A 22,601-nucleotide genomic window follows, 5' to 3' on the forward strand; every position below is an offset into this window, starting at 1 on the left:
GCTTGTTTCCCTTGCACCAGCATTGTCATGGTCTATTCAGATTTGTGTTGATGTCTTTATAACACCTTGTTAGAACAGAATGAGATACTTTCAGAACTGAATGTCAAGACCTCATCCTATCTGAAATATCACTGGCTACCTCATATTTGTCTCACACAGTCCTGCTTCTGTGTCAATAAGGAAAAACCCTCAAGTTTCTCTAGGCTGTAGCTCTTATGTGACCAGTCACAAGACTTCTGGGCTACAGGAAGGGTTTCTGCTTTGGCCAGTAGGATTGGAAAGGTGGTTGCCTGCTATGCAAAACTGAGAGGCTTCACAAGTTTTTTGGTGACAAGAATATGTCTTACATATCTGGATGATTTGTGTGGAAGGATCTGCTGGATCAATACAAGGCCTGTTTTTCTCAGGGGACTTTTCATGATAATTATTTTGTGTATAGTTGAGATCTAATTTTTTAAATTAGATTTAGTTTTATTTTCCTGTTATGTGAATATTATTTTAGAACTCAGTGTACTCTATACTTCCATTAGGAATAGCTATTTACAAACGTAAGCTCAGCTAAATTTAACAAAAAAATTAAAATAAAAAAATATATACACATATTATTTACAAACTTAAACTCATCTAAATTAAAGTTTTGGTTGGGAACATGTTACATCTTAGCTTTAACATTGTCTTCTGTTTATAATCTAGAGTATTTAAAAGTATCATTCACACCTTACAAATCAGCTTTCAAACTAAGGCTGCCCAGAATTTCACTGAGTTTAGGAAAAAATTCATGGATAACCAGAAGGCAAGCATAAAAAGAAAAGAATACGTCTCTCTAGTGTTTTCAGCAATTCCTCATGGCAGAAAATTCTAGCATGGAAGATTTAAGGGCTAGGCTGAATTGGCATGTGAATTGCAAAGGCTAGATTGCTGTTATGTTGTGGGTGGGCTCTTCAGGCTTCTGAAGTTATAATGTTTTTATTTAAAACCTAAATTGGATTTCTAGGCATGTATGGTATACATCACTTTAAAATTATTGGAGTTCTTCATATTGTTAAGAGTGCTTCAGTTTGAAAGAGTAAGGTTTTCCTGCAAATGCCGAGTAAATTGCTCTGCAAGTCCAGAATCTTTGATCACCTCTGAATTGAAATGCTTATGAAAGATGTTGTAGTGTTCTAATAATTTTACAGCTCTCTCTGATTCATATTCCTAGAACCCCAATCATTTCAAATTGAAGAGCTCTCATTATTTTCAAGTTTTTGGTGCAGTATAAAATGATTTAAGAGTATTCTGCAGCTTTTCATTTTTTATTTTGCAAAAATTTTTTTTCCTTTTTAAAGACCAGTTCTTTCCTCTGCAAGCTGCAAGACATTATGAGCTAATTCAAACATTTCATGTTTAAAATGGAAATTGAACCAAATTCTCTCCAAATAACAATGATGATGGCTGAAGGGAAAAACAGGGGAAAAAAAAAGTACTGCCTCTAAAGCAGAGAAAATACAAAGTAAGAGGCTGTCAGTGATCCTTGCTGGGGAAAGTGTGAAGAACAAGAAACATATTGTCACTGTTCAGATGCGGTCAAGGTGAAGTGTGGAGACTGAATGAAAGTTACAACAATGTGACAAAAGAGAGACACGGATCCATTTAGTCTTGGAAGGAAGAGAGCAGGAGGCACAGGCGGCTAGTTATGTGTTGCTTCTAAGCTGATTTTTGCTGTCATTTTATCATACAATTTCAGAGGGAAATGATGTATGCCCTTTTGTATCCCCTGACGTTGTCTTTTAAGAAAAACAGTTTCTTTCTCACTAGTGACTTTGTTTTTGGTAGAGAGTAGTATAGTGTTTATAAGTCACATAGTTTTCTAAAGGAAACTCTCATCACTATTTGTTGTTAGCTGTAGAGCTTTTTCTTGTGGTGTTGAGTGGGTTTCCCTTTTTTGGTTGATTGGTTGGTTCATTGGTTGGGGGGTTTTGTTTGTTTGTTTGTTGTTTGTTTTGTATTGTTTGTTTGTTTGGGGGTTTTTTGTATTTTTTTGTCTGAACAGGTCATTGTTCCCAGTGGCTCATTGCTGAAGAATAAACAAGAGGAATAAAGAAGTGTTAAGTGAGCAAGCACAGCAGCCTGCTGGGGATCCCTATGACTCCACCTACATTGCTTTCAGTTGCTCATAAAAATCACCCTGCTTACATCCCACCTGGAAATCCACATCTGCTCCTTCTGATCTTCTTTGGGGAGCTAGAATGGGATCCACCAACAGCCTCTCCAAAAGAAAGGAGAGAAAATAAATCTAAAAAGCATCACAGCCTAGATAGAGCAGAGTTACACTGACATCAAAAGAGAAGGGATTGGGGAACCCACCTGCCAGTGTGCAGATACCTCAGAAGTAAGGCAGAAATTGGTGTGGATGCAGGATGCAAAAACGGCAGATCAGAACAGAGAGGGTTTAAGTGCTTCTTGATTGCATTACTAAGGAGGTAGCCTGGAAACATCTAGAAAAATCTGGAGATTTCCCAAACACATGTTGAAACAATAAAAAGGACATGGTCCATCATTGGAACTTTCAGTCATTTGAGAGAAACAAAATGTAGTTTTGTGCGTCACCTTCTATTGAAAAAGTAAGTCTGCATTTTTTCTTATTTTTACTTGTTAAGAGCTGTGAGGCACCTTGGGACATCCCCTGATGAATATAGCTGCTGTGGGTTTGGATGCTGGGTTACAACTCTGCTCTTGATGCTATTGTAGTGAGGCTTGTGAGCCTTTTCTGCTGCACTCGTTATCTTTAGAGCACCTGTTTATGTCTATGCAATGAAGAGTTTATACTACCTCGGAAGGTACAACAGGTTTACAGCTGGAGGAACAGATCATAGGCTCCCTTCACACAGCTCTGCTTTTAGAAGTGTAACTTCCAGCAGAGGGACAGGGTGATATTTCCGTGAAGAAATATCAGTTCAAACTTGGAAACCAAGTGTAGAAAAGCTGCTCTTATTTAGGACATTGTGCTCTCCAATATTTCCAGTGAGTCATTAATCTTAAACATATTTATAAATAAAACTTACAAAGCTAAAAATGTAATTTGGAAATCTGTTAAGAATAATCAAGCTCAAAAACTCCTCCTGGACTTTTTGTGGCAGGTATCTGAACCTATAGGGAGAATGATTTGTTTCTTTGCTGCTGTACCAGGAAACATTTAGTAAAACTGGTATTTCCCTTGTTCCTCTCTATTTAAAGTTCCCCATTTTTTATTTCTTGTAGTTTTTTCTCCTTTCTCCTTACTCCTCATATGTCTTTTTTTATTCCCTTTTTCTTAGCCTTCCCCTGAACTCATGATTCTTTTCACTTTCCCACTCCCACTATTTCTACTGTTTTTCTATTTCTTTTGAATCCTTTCCATATTTCTTGCAGAAACTCTGTACTGCAAGTCCTTCACAAACCTTTGTAACTGTTCTTGGGCCCATTTCTGGCTGAAATCTGGAGCTGTGACAGAAGTTCCTGGAGGCACAAGAAAAGTTGCCAGGGTTTATCTGCCTGTGGTCCAAATGTAGGGTAGTTGAATTTTGACTTTCTGACTACCTGGCATTTTTGAGAGATTTTGGTGAACAATCTCTTTGTCTACTAAGAAATGCTCAAACTACAGGGTATCTAAATAGTATTAATTTAATTTTAATATTTGCATAACCAGTTCTGTCACTCAGTATTTTACTAATATCCAAACCAACGTAATTTTCCAAGTTATAGAAAACTCAATCAGAAATTATATTTCATTGTGTGTACTGCTCTGTTAGAGGATGACATCAAGTACTTTAAGAGAATAAACAGGTTTTTTTTTTTGAGGATTAGTACTCCTAGCAAGTTTCAATTTACAAAGGTACCAAAAAAAAGTTAGTTAAAAATGGTTCAGTATTTTTTTCTCTACAGGTATCTCTTACTGTTGTGCAGCTTGATGCTACATAATACAAAAAGTTTATTTAATATTTTTGATTGATTTTTAAGGTAGTCTTTATTGATGTCATTCTGCCATATTCTGAATTTTGAGATATACTGTTCCAAAAGGTGAGTTGGAGTAAATTGGTCCATTAGGTGTGTTGGTGCACTAGGATCAATGCAAGCTGGTGCATTAGGTTTTTCAGCTCCCAGGAATTTGTGAAAGAGAGCTCCACCATACAACGTTGTTTTGGCCTGGTTACTCCTATCTGCAGTCCCTCAGTTTCAAAAACAACTGAGACACTAAATATTATTTATCATCACTGTTATGTTTAGTACTCACAGATTGAAATTTGCTGTTTTCATAAGTACAAACCCCATTATGTGTGCTACATGTCACTGAGAGAGAAACACTTTTTCCTGGTTTGCTGTCTGTAGTTGTTTCAGATACATTTATAAGGAGAGGTCTTCCTATGGGATCTATAAATCACAAATTACCTTTTAGCTATGCCGTGCTTTAAAGTAATGTTAACATGTTAAAATAAAGGTCTGTGTATTGTTTGCAATGTGCATGACTGCTTGCTGTGTTATGTATGGAATAATCCATATACCACCCATACTGAAACTGGTTATTAAATATGCTGGATCAGTTTACCAATAGCTCTAATACACTTCTGCAATGAGGGACTACTTGTAACATCAAAGCAGGGGAGACATCAGGTTTTTTTCCACTATAGCCTCTGACCTGAAAGCTTTGCTTTTTATCTCTATATAAAAGGAAAATATTCTTTACAAAGAAGCCTGGTTAGAAGGTGGGTATTTTCTCCATTGTAGAATAAGAGCCTGTAAGAACTATCTACAATTTTTCATTTTTGTTGAGAGTATTGGGGTTTTTTGGTTTTTTACATCATGCCTGTTTGAGAATGAAAACTCTTGCTTTCAAGTTATACTGACTGGGAAGTGCTTTCTAAATCTTTAGGTGCTTCTGTTTTCTGTAACCCTGTCAGCCTGAAGAAAGATGATGGAACATTTCTATTTTTAAAAGAAATGAAGAGAGATATATTGTGTAAGAGAAAAAGGATAAGGTTTGAGATACAATGCATACTCAAAATAATGGCCAAGAGCCAAATAATTTTGCACAGGATTTGTAAGAGAACCCAACATCTGGTAAATTCAAACTATATTCTATCTTGCAGAGGTTTCCAGTGGATTTTTAAAAAGAAACAAACAAAAAAAAATCATGTAACAATTGATCTTTCTCAAGTATGTTTGAACTTTAAAATCTATGAATTGGATCATATTTTCTTCTGACCCTTTGCATATCAGATTTTTTTTGTGTAATCTAGCTTCTCTTGTTTCAGTTCAACATTTTAGGATTCATGATCTTTTGGCTTTTAGATTCTTAGGAAGGACTTGGTCATCAGAAACACCTAAGTATACAATGCAAAAAAAATTTTCTGATGTATGACCTGCACATTTGCTTTTGAGTATCTGTTGACTTGTTCAGAGGCCATCACAGAGAACAGAGTGCTGAGTTAAACAAACATAGGTACAGTAAACAGAAAAAGGAAGGCTGAGAATAAATGGGCATATCACACAATGAATTCTTGTTATTTTGCAGGTTATAAAGATATTTCAATCCTAAATTTTATGTTGACTTCCAAATGATTTCCTAAATTCATAGGCACTGGTAGTATCCTTTTTTACCTCTAAGTCTTTGTTGCAATGACTTTTTCTTAGAATCCAAAAGAGAAACAGAGAAATTGTCTCATTTCTTTTTCTTTACTTATTTATACAAAGTCTATTTTAGAGGTGTGTTGCTTGGGGTTTTCTGTTGTTGTTTGATTGTTGGTTCATTGGTTGTTTTTTTTATGCTATTACTATGGCTAATATGAGGTATTATTTTCTTCATTCCACAATTCATGGCTTCTGAGATGGCATTAAGCTTTATGCAGTCTATGACACAACTCACAGTGCTGTTAAGCCTGTGATTAAGTCAATGAAAATTCACTAGTTCTGTGGGTGCTCTAGAGGAACAGTCTTAAAGATATGAATAGTTCCTGTGAATAGTTTTAAAATTTAACCTGGGCTTAACTGCTCTTCCACACACTTCCTAAAAATTTCTTGGCCAGAGGAAGGGTGGCCCAGTCCATTTCTGATGTAAAGACATAATTAAAAAAAAAAAGTTTTTCAATATTCCCTATAAGACTTCATATGAATAAATAAACTTCAGTCTTTCTTTTGCTGGAAACAAGCTGGATCATTTGTTTTGGTTTTTAATAAAGTTACATGATTTCATTATACTTGTAGAAGTGTAGGCTAGCATATATTTTTAAGCATAAATATTATTATTCTAAAAAATTGCAAACAGCATTAGTATAGGCTTTATAAAGTGTCTTATTGTATTTTCTTAATATATTGTTTTTCTTCTTTGGTTTTTGAACTAAGTGAAGAAATTCTTTTCTTGCAGAGTTAATTTTCTTATTAGGAAGAACAGACATGTCCTTAAGTTATATATTTTATTGTGTTTTAGACATAGTAATAAGTATGTCCCTAAAATATTTTCCAGGAACCTTGTAAGCAGAAGTGGTAGATGACAAAATAGGAAATGGAGTCTCTGGGATGTTTGCTCTTTTGTTTTTTTTTTCCTCTTTTTCCTAGATTTTAATAATTAAAATTTTAGAACATTCAAAATGTTTTCAAAATGTAAGTATAAGTAAATTATGTATTACACATGTCTAGATAGTTAGAAGAATCTGAAATCTTCTGCCAAAAATGAATATTTTAGCTTACATTCGACTAATATGCCAACTTATGGTTACTTACGTTTTACTCCTGTTTGCTACAGGTGAAGTGGGTGAATATCAGACAGCTCATTATAGAGACAAGCAATGCTGCATTCCCAAAGTAGGATGACAGAACAAGTCACGGTATGTATTGTAATTTCAGTGCTACAATACATCTTCAAGCTGTCTGAGGTAAAATGCTTACTAAGCACTGCATTGGGGCTGTCACATTTCTTCATGGGGTGGTAATTAAATTGAGGCAGCTCTACTGTTCATTTTGTGGAACTAAGCCAGAATTATCTGTATCCTAAAAATATTCTACTGTAAACTGCTGGTTGTAGCAGAAGCACAGTTTTTTGCATATAAATTCTCTTTCATGGAAAACATCCTATTTCTCACTGCTTTTTCTTACTGCCACAGGTTTGTGGGAGAGGAGAGCTGTTTTGTCACTGGAGTAGTTTAAGTCAGAGAAACTGGCTGTCAGAGATGATGTCTTGCTTAAGACTACAGTCACTTGGGCCAGATTCCAGTTGTGACTAATGGGGATAAAGGATTGATGGTCATTGTGGCCAAAGGTGGCATTAAAGTTTCCTGCCTGATTTACAGTGTTCTCAGCCCTGATATAATTTAGAATAGCCAGGGGCCCACTTGGCCACAGCTGGCCATTGCCTCAAAAATAAAGCTGAATGCACGTGAGGATGCAATGTGATAAATGAAAAAGAAGCTACTTCTCGTCATTTCTGAAGACCAGCTTCATTAACAAAACCTGTGGAAGCTGCCATGCTGGGTCAGACCCAGGATTCTCATGGCTCAGTAGTGTCTCTGCCAGAGCTCTAAAGATCAGAGCTATTCCAAAGTGACCCTGGCTCAGAAACAGTGCTCAGATTGAGAGCTCTAGCACTTCCAGTGTCTCCTCAATCTGTTCTTCCTGAGACAGAGAGGTGAGAATTACAGGTAGCTTTAGTGATAAAGCCACACAATGGACTTACACAGCAGTATGATTATGTTCTTGTTTCCTTCTGTTTGCTTTCTGGGAATCTGACTTTTCTTAAATTTGTAAGTTACTTAAAAAATGGTGAGATAGGCTGCACAATTGTTACTAGTTTAATGTCAAAAGTGTGTGTAACTAACTCATCTAACTGCAAACTTGATTCCAAAGATATTTTTTAAGACTGAAAAAGGAGAGGCTGATGTTTAAAGGAAACTCTCATTGAATGTTTCCTGTAATGCACAAATGAGTTTATTTTATAATTCAACACCCTTCGAAATTTGTGGTTTTGTTTTTGTTTTTTTTTTTTTTTTAATTTTAGTTGATTTGGTCAGAGATATAGAACTACAACTGAGAGGAAAATAGCATAGACATGCAAAATAGTTTTCAAGTGTACAGTGTGGAGGAATTGTGACTGGATTATCTGGAAATAAATGAAATCTCCTGCAAAAGCTATAGTTTAAATGATCTGTAGGTTTTGTTTGCTTGTTTGTGCTTTTTCTTTTTTTTTTTTTTAATGACATGGTGGTGAATATGAATGCATGATGAGAAATGCTGAAAACCATTGCTGTGGGATTTAGAACATGAAAAAAAGTGTTCTAAGAGAGAAACAATTTCTTGAAAAATTGTGTCAAAATATTCATCCTTTTGCAAACTGAAATAAATGAATACATGTATGGAAGTAGTTAAATCAGTGTCCAGTAAATAGCTACATCAACCAGAAAAGTATTACATTGGAAAGAAGTTGGAAGGCATGAGTTTACTTCACAGACTTCCAACTCATGAGGCTTTAGATACAGTCAGAAGAGAGAGAAAGGTATGAATTCCTACGGGAAAATTCAGAATAAAAATCTGAACTGACTTGCCTGTCACCTTGAAGCATAATTTGTCATCAAAGGATATTGTGACAGATGACAGTGCAACTGTTTCATTAAGAGGATTTCTTATACCAGTATCTGATTACATAAAGGCTTTTTTTTTTTTTTGAAAACTGTTTTTTGCCATTTTTAAAAATGTATGTATGAATCTGGCTCAAATATCTTGTATGTAGTGAATATTACTTTTGGAAGATATAATTTTTCTTATTAATTCATAATTGCATCTTGATGATTGAATTTTGAAACATGTTATCTCCTTGCTTATTTTTAGTTCTTTTTTTTTTTTTTCCCTGTGGTAAACTATGCTGCATACATGCTCACATGTTTTGATTTTGCTGCTGTTTTTTCTGGTTCCTTTGTCAAATTTTCATCCTTCTGTTTTGAGCTATTATAATTAGTGAACAACAGTTTTCACTTAGACTAATCTTTATGCTTGTTTGAATTTTAAATAGTATATTTTAATTGTATTAGTGATAGTAACACTGAAGTCCCTAGTCCCACAAAGGCTGATTCATGTTACTCACTTTTGTACAATCTGAACAGTCCCACTGGATTTCAGGAGGTACACACACATAAAGCTTTGTATGCTAATTGCTTTTAGGGGTCTCATTTTTAGTATCACAAAACTCCATTTTAAAGACTGTTACTGAGATCTGAAAATGCACATTTCATTGGAAACAATTGTAAAAACATCCTCAGATTGGAACCTAAAGAACAGAATTTTAATCTGGAGTGAATTAAGCATATATCTTGAGGGATATGTCTTGACCAGGGGCATTTAAAGACTATCTGAAAATTGTTTATACTCTTGAAACGGAGAAATTGCTTTATTTTTGTACAGTCTGTTTTTCACAGCTGCATTTCATAGCACAGAGCATGAGGCAGTAAAGGCAGTGCATTTGATTTTGTTGCCACATTCTTCTACTTGGAGGAAAGCAGATAGAATAACAGGCAGTAATTAACTTTCAGCCAAATTGTGTATGAAATTTTAGTCTGTATACTCATTGCATCTATGTCAACCTGAAGATTAAAGGCTTCTTAACTGCAGTGACACAACACTGAGCAGGCTGTGAAGGAGCTGGTGGGACTTGTATAATAACTGATCTGTGGATCACTGGAAGAGTCTGGATTTCTGTGTCCAATCCAGACAAACAGAAGTCTACCTCCTTGTATCTGTGTATTTTAGTAAAGATCACTATATACCACTGGGGTCCACAATGTAGCTGACACAATTTCTGTGGTGCTGAGAAATATATTAATTGAGATGTTAGATGCATAGACCTCAATAAAGTTAATGTTTATCCATCCTTGCTTTTGGCAGCATGCTGTGGCTTACTAATTAATTTGGTTGCTGTTTGTACTTTTTTTCCTTTCCCCCCCCCCCCCCCCCACTATGGATATAATCAATGGATTTCAGGTGTTCTGTAGTCAAGAAGACAGCTGTGCATAATGTGCTCTGAAGTTATATTGAGATTGTCATTCAAACTTTGTTATTAGCACAAAATGGAAAAATATTATACTGCATTTATAAGCAGAGCTTATGAGCAGTGAACTGTATTCTTTTCCATTGGAGGTATCCTAATCAGAGCCAAGCAAAAGTGAATTGACATCAGATAATTTGCTTTCTTGACTAGGGACAACAGAAACTTTCTTCAGCTGTAGCAGACTGCCATCTTGGCTGTCCATCACGTAGTATCCAGGATGCCAGTCTTCAATTACTCTTTATCACTGTTGCCTTGTGTTACTTATTTCTTCTGGCAAACCTGTCATTTGCATCTGATTTGAAATAATTAATTTCTGATTCTAACCAGTCTGTGAGTTCCACTAGTTGTTTTTTCTTCACTTGGAAACAAAACTAGGTTAATTCCATTTTGGTTCATATACTATGTAAATGAATTAGATAGTGAAGACATTACTGCTCTAACCTAGCAGACTGGCCATCTGGAGACTTCAACAACCCCTCAGACTGGAGAAAGGAAGGTTCTCAGCAGGTTAGTTAATATGAAAGAGTACTATTTGATATTTAGGTTTGATTTTTTTTATCTATTTCTCAAAGACATCTTCTGAAGGATCCTGAGTTGAGGGAGGGAGAGGAGGAGAAACAAAATTATAATTCATGTCCTTTATTTGTATCTGGAGTGTTGGAAAGAAGAAAAGATGAACAGATTCAATGGACACAATTTTTTAAAAAAATATTCATCCCTCCATATAAATTTTCAAAATATTAAAGATTTTGATAATGAAGAACTGGCTTTGGATAAATGTTGCCAATGCAGGTGATGGCAATAGGAGCTCAGTGGTTAAAGAGGCTTTTATAAGTAAAGGGTTTGAGGGGTAAGGGACATACATGTCTTGTGGCAGAAGATTCATTACTTATATCATAAACTTGACTTCATAAGACCAGTTTTGTATCTTTTAAATCTTTTAAAGATACTTTTGTATCTTTTAAACCAAAGAGGTAGCAAGGCATACAGATGATAGTACTCTTGAGTTTTAATATCTTATCTGCATCATTCCCAGTGTTAGGATGTGGGATTCATTTAGCTTCCCTGTGCCCCTTGTTATTTGCCCAAAAAAGATGATCTAGAAAGAGGATTAGAAATACTGTAGGCACCATTGCACTTTAAAAATTTTTTAAATTAAATCAGAAGGTATTCAGTCCTAATAGTTACTTTTCAAGCAGAAATCAATTAGTTTGATAGCGTTACTCTTCTCCAAAATGGAATTATATTGGACTGATTTGATGTCATCTTATAATTGCATACTGTGTAGATCTTTGACTCTTATCTCTGTCTGTGGATTTGAAACCATCAAGATGTCACATTGGTATGAGTATTCTTCAGTGATAAGAACAGTAATTGTTGTAGGGAGACTTCTTAATCTTGGGTCACTCAAATCCCTTTTAAAGACAGCAGGTGCTCTTCAGAACAAGCATTAACAAGAAGAGATTATAAGGTAACCTGTTGTTCTTTATATCTCAGCATCTCTTGACAAAGCATAGCATCAACCGCTGTGTTCAGAAGCCAGACAGTACAGGAAAAATCAAACATGACTTAGGAAGGAACTAACATTTTCAGTTCTAGAGAGTTAATTCATTTTAAAGGCTGAATACTGAGACCTGTTACAGGGAAATTAATGTTTAGATAAGATAATTATATTAGTAAATCATAAAAACAAGTAATAAAGTAGCTGAGGCTAAAAAATAGAGCTGCAGATAATTATGATATAATGCAACCAGAAAGAAATTCTGCTTCCTCAGAAATCAAAATCCAAGTGTGTCTTGCTAAATTTGTGTCATGTTGAAATTCCTTGTACATTCTACTCCTCGTCTTCTTCCCTACTGTGACAAATATGGTGAAAGTGAGTTAGTAATTCATATTGTCAAACTCTAGCACTGCTAACAGTATGACTTCATACATACATGCTTGTGCTGTGGGCTGATTAGCACATACGGGGTGAATTCCTGAAACTAAAGATCCTCAGGGTCTAACAGAGCTCTCCCAAGTATGATCACAGTGGAGCAAAACTGTCTGTTATTTTCTCAGCCTTTTATGAATTTATGGGTCCAAATACCACTTAAATTTTGTTAAAATAAGATTTTGTTATCTAATTCTGCCCATTTCCATCAAGATTATGGTGCAAAATTATTTGGGTAAAGCACATCTATGGCAATCTTTGTGAGGCCAAGAACTAAGCATAGGACAAATCATTGCATTCAGATAATAAAGCCCACTTTCAAAACCAGTTCAAGAAAAGGTTTTTTAAAGGTATTTAGATCCAGAGGTGTACTTAGCACTTTCTAAGAACACACTAATCTCACTGAGTGTTAGGGACTTAACCCTTCTTCACTCTACTTTGAAAAAAAATCAGCTAGGCACCTATCTTAGCCCCTAAGTTCCTCAAATACTTTTTAAAAAATCTGGCCTTTGATAACTCAAATCCCCTTGACTATCACTAAGGCTTTTCATCCTGAATTTGAGATCCTCATAGGTTTTGAGGGTCTAACTCTCTTAAATTAAAATGTGAGTTAAAGGCCAAGGTACTTTTGAAAACCTGAACCTTGGTGCTCAAGTCACTTCTGAAACTGAATGTTAGACTGCTAATCCCCTCACATGCTTGAGAAATATTTTCCTGTTCTCTCTGAGAAACTGTTCTGGAGGAATTTACTTTGTGAACCACTTGCTTTGTCCTGAAGTTTATATAAAAAGTTTGTGTAATAATTATTATGGAGAATTTTTATTTTTTTACCCAAAAAGAATGATAAAACTGCTTTACAAAATGAAAAATTATGACCAAAAGTATATATTTATGGTTTCAGCAGGCAAATGTGCTTTTCAATGGAATTTAAATAAATGGAATTTTTATGATGAAAAAAAACAACAGTAAAAGCAGTGATTATGTTTTTCATAGTTCATTTACCTCCCTTGCCCTGAAGATCTTGTACAGAAGGAAAATGAGATCCCTGGTGAAGCCTGCAATGTCATTGACTCTGAAGAAGGACTCAGAGACCCATTGGTGTTTAATGACCCTTATTAGACTCCACAAAAGAAACTGGTATGATCTACTAAAAGAGACATATGGTTCTTTGGAATTATAAAGAAAAACTGTTTTCTTCATGGATAAACATCGTAGTCATGCATTTCTAAATACTGGCTGGTTTTAGATGACTGCCTTTAAAATGGCAGTCCAAATTTGGTGAGGAAATGCATTCATTTTTCATTAGTGCTTGACCAGCAGCATTTTTCCAAATATTTTTCCAATACTGCATTCATGCAATTTTAATGCTCTTATTATTCTGCACTATCGTATCAAACTGAACAAAACACAACAGGTAAGAGCTGAACTATACAGTGAAGAGCAACTGGACTGTTTTATAGGGTACATTGTATAATGCAATTACATGGTGTTATAGGTAAGTGTTAGAATATTAGGGTGTTTGTGTGCTAACTTCTTCATTAAAGTAAAATATATGTTTATATATATATATTTATTGCAGTTAAACATGAAACAGTGGCAACTGAATGTAAGGAAAGGAAGGAATGGAAAAGGAAGGGAAAGGAATGGAAAGGAAGGGATTTAGCTAGGGCAATATAGGACATAAACAGGCAATACTTTATTGCAGTCATATCATGGAATGAACTATAAAGGGTCAAAACCTGTTACACGAGTAGACTTTGATTGCAGGCAGCAATAAAGTACTGAATATATCTGAAATGTAGATACCCTGGTGTAAGCAAATTTTGATGGGCAATGTTGTACTTTGTGCTTCTCTCTCTTTGATGTGTGTCCCCAGAATGAAAATAGCACTATGAAAGACACACCACTGACATCTTTCAGTTGTTCTAGAGATGCTGTACCTGTGGTAAAAGAAGCAAAGTTATCTTAGTTTCGGCTTCTCTAAAGGGTATGCTCAATTTTTAAACTTGAACAATCCAGAGGATGAAATACAGGGAGCTGTTGGATTTTTTTCCTTGATCAGACATTTTAGTGACTATCTTTTCACAAACATTAATAAAAACAGTATGACTGGTTCTGCTAGCTTATAAGTTTTTTTCCTACTTTAGTATACTTCTCAGTGCTCCTTACAAGGGATGAAATTGAAGGGGTTTTTTGGGTTTTTTTGTTGGGTTTTTTTTTAAATTTTGTGAAAAGTGACAATTTATGTGAACCAAGGTTCCTCTTGAAAATCAATTCTGCAGCTTGAAGTAATGTACTTGTCATATGGGAATATTAATATGAAAGAAAAATGACATGGATATATAAGAAATTAAACTAACTGCCTGCGTAGAGATATCAAAAAGCACAGTGATGAATACTCAGAAATATTTGCTTCAAGATCGTACCACTCTACAGTCATCAGAGATGCAAATATTCAAGACTATTTTTATCTAATATTATACCAATGATTTAGAAAATCTGTACTATAGGTCGACTGATACATTGCACATACCATGTGCCATAGCCTTTATATTGCTGGGTAGAATCCTCTGACAGAAATGCATGGTCCAGCTCAGATTTTGCAGTAGTGTAATGGGAGGAATGGTAAAGGTGAATTTGACTCTCTCAATGTGACTGCAGGAGGGAGAAAAATGTCTAATGGGAAGAGTTAGAAATTCAGACTTCCCTATGATGGATCAAGGCAGGGACAGTGCCCTGTAAAGGAGCCGGGTCATTTATTCTTCCTGGTAAGGCAAGAGTAAAGCAAGAGAAACTGTGTTACTCTGAGTCCCAGAGTACATTCTGCTAATGCGAAGGGCTTTAGAATAATTTGCATTAACTTTTGAGCTCCTTTGCCCTATTAGAGAGTTTAAACTTGACATTCCCAGTCAGAATTCATTCTCTCCTCTGCTGGTAAGTACAATTGCCTTTTTGTGAACCATCAAAGAGCTTTGCTTCAATAACCCATCAGGTTTAGTAACCAAACTGGAGTGTTGTTTATCTAAAGTATTTATGAGGAATCAATTGACCACCTTGCTGCTTTTCTGAATTGTTACCCTTATAATGTTAGTGTTGACAACCATAATAAAACTCTCTATTTTGATAGGATCATGCCAGCTTTCAATACGAAAAGCAGTATGAATGCTTCTACACTTCCATGGTGAAGGCCACAGGGAAGTGTAGACACTATGAGACACTACTGCAATTTCCCTTTAAGAAATCTAGTATCAGTTTGTTTTACTTTTTGTTGCATTAGTTATGAGGTGACTAAATGAATATGAAAAAAGCTGTACATAAAACAAAATCAATTAAGAGTTATCCAAAGAATGTAAATATATTTGATACTGCAGTCTAGTTTGGAATAAACTCAAATTTGAATTAGAATCTATTTTTCATTGTGTATGCCCTGCACAGACATAAAAAATGCCAGTAAAACAGATGGCATAATGATTTTGGTAGCTTGACAGACTTACTCCACTGCTGCATTTCTCTCTGTGTTGACTTTGTCCCTTACATTCCAAAGATGGATAAATGTATTAACATGTAGTTTACCACATGGGTCAGGGGATCTTTCTCATTTGACCTTGAAAACAAATGTTCTGTCTGCTCTGCATGGATAATTCATAAGATTTAGTGGCTCATCTCTGTATGTTTGGCATTCAGAAATATTGCTTCCCCAAATGTGTCACTGTCTTCTGCACCAGTTAGGTAATGCAATGTGGCTGAAAGCTGGTTACACGTTTATGGGGATAGACTTGTTTCACACTGTGACTTTTGGTTCTTCAGCATGAAGGCACAGTATACTGCTAACATCATGAAAGTCTTCCATTTTCCTGAGTAGAAGAACATACTGTTTTTATGTTCTTTGGAAATGATCAAATTGTGTCAGTTGAAGAAGAATGCTTGATATAATTTAGACAGGAAAAAAAAAGGTAATGGACAGGCAACAATCATCCTTACAGAATTTTCTGTTAACCAGTGAAATAATGAAATATATATTCATATATGTGTTTGTGTAGAATCAAAGCTGAGAGAAAAAAAATAAAGGGTGAAGATAATAATATAGCCTTGAATTGCTAACTAGTAGAAGGTTGCATTAGCTGAAGTATTGCACAATGATATCTAGTAAGCAGCAGTGCTTCAGTATGTATAGAATAGAAAGAAAATTAAATGAGAGACTAGAAAATACAAGAATAAGGTCACTTTTCTAGGTGAGAGAACTAGAAGAAGTGAAACATCTGGTGAATATTGTACAATTTTTAGTGGATAAAATTTGCAGATATTTCTGCTTAACTTCATACCTTCATGAGTTACTGAATTTGTGCTAGCTACAGAGCTAATAGAATGAAAAACTGACCCTGCCTAGAGAGCTTGCAGTTAAGAGTAAGATAATCAAACATTTGAATACTATCAGGGTACACCCCTCCATATCAGGAGGCAGTGAGACAGTATTGATCTGCTGGGTAAGCAGCAATCACATCTCATCAGTAGCTTAGTCATTATTGAGCCTCTAGTCATAATAGTAAAATAAAGATTTAATATGGGACTATGTCTGAGCATATACTCACAAAAACTAAACAAGTTGTTCAGCTCCACTTTGCAGAACTACCTTTTCTGTCTAGATAGAGAATATTTGTAAAACTACATGGATGGCAACACTCATTTTTTCTCAGACCAAATGAAATAGAAAGGCATTTTAAGGATATTTCGTATTATTGAAAGTATAGTTACACAAAAAAGCCCTCAAATTGGCACAAGATATCACTTCCATTAAATTAGGCAGTTACCATAAACTTCTGTTATTATTTCTTTTTGTCCTATCCCTTGTGCAAGTCCAAGCATTGGTGCTGCTACATGGTGAGCCTCAACAACTGACTCAAAATAATATAGTGTGAGAAAAAAGCATAGGATATTAGTTCTATAAGTTCTCCATTCAGTCCCATGCTTGTGTCACCAAGAAGAAAAGAGGTAGGAGATTGAAAAATGAAAGCTATCACCTCTTAGAAGCAGCACTAACTTTTTCTAGCTAAAGGTATGCCTAGAATTGTGATAGTAGAAAAGCTGTCCCCAGAAATAAGACATATAATGATAACATTGTATTGCACCCAATGAACGATGGTATTGATCTTGAGTTTACTGAATATTTGCCATTTTGATAAAGTCATTGGCACACTAGCTTTTTATCATATTATGTCTGTCCCTATTAAAAGATATACTGAATGTTGTGCATAATTATGTTCATAAGAGAACAGTAGTAGGACAGCAGCTGAGATTCAATTGATTTTATGGATAGATAACAATTTTTAATTGACATCTAAGTTAAGAAATGTGTGCTTGGCTGGAAAAATCTGAGTCCAGGAACGTAGTTCTGTCCTTGTGCTGTTGGTGAAAACTGGCATACTATTATGCAGGGATTTGGGAAACATTGTGCCCCACCCAGGCCCAGAGGCCTAAAAAAGCAGCATCCCCAGTGTTCATGGGTAGCATGACCAAACTACCTGTGTTCCTACTGCTGAAGAGGAGCCTTTATCTGAGCCTTTTCTCTCTCTCTCTATGGTACTTGTGCTCAAGCTACTTCAAAGAACAGTTTGTGTCTGTACTCTGCAATTTAGGCATGACTTTTAGAGTTCTTTGTGCCTTAGAGTGGAATGTCCCTATTATGCTCAGCCCCCAAAGGTATGTCCATTGAGAGCAAAGAGATGTCACCTCTGGGACTTCCTGCTTTTTGCTGGTGAATCAGTCAGCCACCTCCTGCATCTGAGTCCACAGGGCAGGTACACCAGCATCCCTCATGCTCTGTCAGTGTGGAGGTACCAGCATCCAACAAATGCACCCCAAACACAGCCAGATCACAGGGGGAGAAGAGGTCTTCTAAGCTGACTTTGAGAGTACATTTTATTTCATGTGTATGTGCTTGGACAATAGCACATACAAATTCTTCTTGAGCAACATGGCCAAGAAAACTTTGTTCACAATGCCCCTTCTGAAGTATGAATCTGAACCAAAGGCATAGTACTCTTGGCAAGCAATTTTCTTCACTCTTCCCTTTCCCTTCCCCCTCCCCTCCCAGCTGACACAGAGTGACTATAGGGGGCAATACAACCTCACCATACACATACAGCCTCTGTACATCTGTTACATGCCACACTAATAGAAGAAAACATCCAGGTCTCAGTTTTTACTTCTTGATCTTGAATAATTTGTTATCATGATAGAGGTAAACTATATTTGTACTTGGCTTCCATAAAATGAAAGGTTTTAACCTTAGATGAGGTTTTACTAGGTAGATATTTTTTCTCGTAAGTGAAAGTTAATAAATAGTGATTTTATTCCTACTACTAATTCAAATTAAAATCTAAAAAAAATTGAGACATAAAAACTAAACTAAAATAATCTTGAAATTCATTTGACATTGATCTAAGAAGAATTGCTTCAAGTCTCTATGTGTCTCATATTCATGTAATTCAATCTATATGCCTGTCAATATTTCTGATGCAGTTTAATTTCTTCAGATCAGCTTCTTTCTCACTTAATGCAGACTTCTAGAAGTTAGCCCAACTTCCAATGCTTAAATGATACTCTTATATTTTCCAATACTTTAGTGAAAAATTGTTTCTATATTAAAACTCCTGAATAAAAAGGTAATTGTCATAACAACAAATATATATATATATATATATATATATATATATATATATATATATATAAAATTGGTTGCATTTTTCCTACATCCATGGCAGTGTGCTTCACAGTAACCAAGCAAAGAAAGGAAGCAAAGATATTTTCCAGCTCCTCTTGTTCAACATTGTAAAATTGCATAGCTGAGCTTTCCTTCCTCAACCCTCTTGCTTTCTATGAAGGAATAGATAGAAGATGCAGACTCAAACTTCTGGTAACATGATTAGAAAAGCTGTTGTTACAGACTATTTTCTTTTATTTTAATTTTGTGTCATTATAATTTTTGACAGTTACTGTTTACAGGCGTTTCCCTGAAGCAAAAATGATTTAATGTTCAACACACACACATTAAAATGTGTTCTATTTTCATATGTTAAAGCTGATAGAATTATAATTTAAGCAGAAATCTGTGCTTAACAGTGCAGCACATAGAATCTCTGAACACAGATGAAACCAAAACTTCTATTTGAAGGCAAAACAAAGGCAGCAGTAATCTACCTTAATAATTACAGCTAGAGTTATGTGATATTTTTGTAATTCAAACCCAATTGAAGCTGATGTGGTATGGGTTTTGTGGTAGAAACAAGGCATAGTTTGAAACCTGTGCTTTCATACTTGGTGCTTTTTACTGGCTTTATATTGGCTCATAACCAAACTCATAATTTTCAGTTCAAGTTCCTTTTCAATTTTCTCATCCATTCAAATTCAGACCTGACTGCTAAGGAAAGTAAGTCTTGAATTCTAGAGGAAAGTCCACTGACTTCACTGAATGGCAAAAATTCTGAGATTCTAATCCTCTAATGTGAGCACTTCAGGTTTACTCAATAGCTTACTGACCTTTACTTAGCCATGTACACATTTCAGTGGGAATTTTCAATGCTTTTTCACTAAAAATCGTGTTCAACAATATTTCCTGATCATTAAGACCTGTGTACCTAAAGCATAGACCGAGAACATCTTCTACAAGACCAGAATACAAATCGATACCTTCTCACAACCTCTTTCTTTCTGTCATTTCTCAGCTTCATATGAAAATCAGTTTTAATAAATCCTGTTACGGGATATTGGTGGTGAGTCTGACCAGTTACTTATATATTGGTGGTGTTAGGACTTGATCTTCTTTTCCACTCTTTGTCTAGGAAGAATGCTCAAAGCAAGACTAGAAAATAATCCATTGAGATTGATGGTCCATGTCTAACCACAAAAATAAAAGCCATAAGTCCCCAAAAGCTGCCACATTGATTTTATGACTTCGAAGGCAGAAGTGAATAGTTGTTAATCTCAGTACTTCTAGAAACAAAGTAATTAAAAATAGCAAAAAAATATAAAGTTAAAACCATAGTTATCTATTCACCAGGGAAAAAGCATTCAATAGTTATATAGAGTCTCACCTAATTCTCTCTTGTAGATGGTAGCTGATGTAGCTACTGTGCTAAATATATGAGAGGCAGAGCAGCGCTATAAAAAATTGTAGTCTTTTACAAGGGAAGTGCTGAATGGTTTTATAAACTCAAGTAAAAATGGAAAATAATGTAATGTAGATAGCAGAATACACACCAGAATAAAGTATGAAATAGAGGACACGCTTGCAAGAAGGTGTCCAGATATAGACATCGATATAGACTAGCAATGGTTAGAAAATTTCTGATGTGGTGTACGTTGTTAAAACAGGACCAAAAAGAGATCCTTGGAATTAAGACCATTGAACTTCATCTTGCTTCTGGGGAAACTAATTGAGAGTCTAATTAAGGATAGCATAGTTCAGCATATGGGTAAGTATAACCTAATAGGGTCAAACCTGCACAGTGTTGGCAAAGGGAAAGCATGCTTCTCTAACCTGCTGAAGTGCTTTAGAAAAGTTAATAAAATAGTAGACAGAGGTGACCTGATGAACATAATTCATTTGGATTTTCAAAAAAAATTCCTGATACAGTCCTTCATAAAAGACTATTAAGGGAAAAATATAGCTATGAGTTAAGGGGCAAAATCTCACAGTGGATTAAAATTTGAATAAATGACGGAGAAAAACTTGCACTCAAAGTTTTCTCCTATGAGCATAAAGAGGTTAATAGTAGGATGCTCTAAAGGTTCACATTGGAGCCAGTGTCACTTAACATTATCTTTAATGATTTGGAAATTGTATCTGCTAAAACTGGCATTAAACATTGGCTAGTCAAGTTAAGAGGGCTGTGAGACTAGGAGAGATTGGTTAGATTGACAACGCATATATTTCAATTTGGGTAAATGTAAATTTTGGTCCTCAGTTTATGGGTTATTTTCAGTTCCAGCACCACATTATACAACATTATGTTCCAGTGAGAATAATTTATCTGCCTTCTGAGCAAGGATGCAATAGATATCACTGCAGCAGCCATGCAAAATTATTTGCTCTTTTTAGATATAGGAGTAGACAGGGTTACATGAGAATGAGGAATTCTCATCTGTCAGGTCACTGGACCTTTTCCTGAGGGCAACCAGGCTGCGTGGTCAGAACTGTGTTTATCATAAAAGATAAAAATCCTCCTTCGTAAATATTTAAAAAGAAGGCCTGTTCTTGTTAGATCTTTCTGGAGTGTCTGTGATTTTGAGGTATTCTTAATTATGGCACTGACACTGCTGCCTACTCTCATCTGCAGCCCAGAAGGTTGTAACTCACCACTGGGGTTCTTTGGAAGTTTGTACCTGTTACTTCCCAGCACTCTCAATCCCATCTTCTTTTCATGAAGGGCCAGTAGGAACAGCATTCAATTCTGCATTTCTTTCTGGTATGGACATCTCTGTTGGCTGTCACTTACGGTTAAAGAGTATCAGAAAACTTTGCCTGATCAGGTTAATTTGTAAATGACTGAGGTAATAGATTCTGGGGGTTAGTGTTTGAGTTTGGTTGGGGTTTTAGCATTTACTTTACTTTTTTCCCAACTTCATTGAATTTTGAATCTCTAAGATTATTTAAAACACTACCCACTGAAGGACTAAAGTAGCATGTAGTGAGGCTACCACCTTGTATTAATGTATTATATGTAAGATATTCATTTCATGGCATGCTGCAGATGTCACATCCACTCTGTTGAAACTGAAGTCCATTTGTTTTGGTATTTTTAATAGTTAAAAAGTGAGAGCTAAAAGATAATATCTCCTTCAAAGCTGACATGGGTTCATCTAGGTTTAGTGTAAGCACAGTGAAGAGCTTCGGTGTTGCTTTCTGTGAAACTGGTTAAAAACATCTATTTTACTATTCTTACTGAGGCAAAAAGGCAATCTTTGTAAGACGCAACTTGGACTATGAGTAAACACAGTAAGGGAAAAAGATTAATTATTTGCAACATAAATGTGTGGAAATAACAACACTAAAAATAGCATTTATCTTGATCAATAACTTGGGCTTTTAATTTTTTTCTTGAAAAATATTAATAGAGTTCTTTAAATAAAAAGAACTAATGCATTTTTTTCCCGCTTGTGGTTGAAGCCCTGTTTGTATTTACATCCAGTCATTTAATGCCCATTAAAGAAGTAATGCTATGTTAATGTAAGGGAAAAAATCAATGCTACTCAGATCAGTAGCTGTGGGGAAACAGTGCAGCAGCTGGTTTGCAAACAGCAAGCCCACATAGATCAATGAAATTACAAGCTAAATCTGCTGATGCTCACAAACTGCTTCAGCATTGTGATGTCTAACCTTTCTCAAGTTCAAGATCTCTGGCAAGCCAGCAATAGCTAAATTAAAAAAAAAAAAACAACAAAGAAAGAAAAGCAAAAAGAATAAAAGAAAAAAAGCAAGCACAAAAGAAACAAAGAAAGGACATAATGGGCTGGTGGAGAATTTTAGCATGATATATAATATTCCACTTTTGAAGTTATCAGTATAACTGCAGGTTTGTAACAGATATAAAAGCCACTGTAATCTCCCAGTGAGCAAAGCTGCAG

At 35.4% G+C, this 22,601-nt stretch overlaps 1 long non-coding RNA gene across 2 annotated transcripts in view; it reads left to right on the forward strand.

Moving 5' to 3' along the window:
* Positions 1-22,601, forward strand: part of LOC139668791 (uncharacterized) — a 208,455-nt gene that overhangs the window by 164,112 nt on the left and 21,742 nt on the right. For both annotated transcript variants that reach the window (XR_011697124.1, XR_011697125.1), the window contains exon 5: positions 6,758-6,839. This is a non-coding gene — a long non-coding RNA (uncharacterized lncRNA). The remainder of the gene's footprint in view (positions 1-6,757; positions 6,840-22,601) is intronic.

The sequence above is a fragment of the Pithys albifrons genome, chromosome 2 (assembly GCF_047495875.1).
Source record: "Pithys albifrons albifrons isolate INPA30051 chromosome 2, PitAlb_v1, whole genome shotgun sequence".
Classification (NCBI taxonomy): Eukaryota; Metazoa; Chordata; class Aves; order Passeriformes; family Thamnophilidae; genus Pithys; species Pithys albifrons.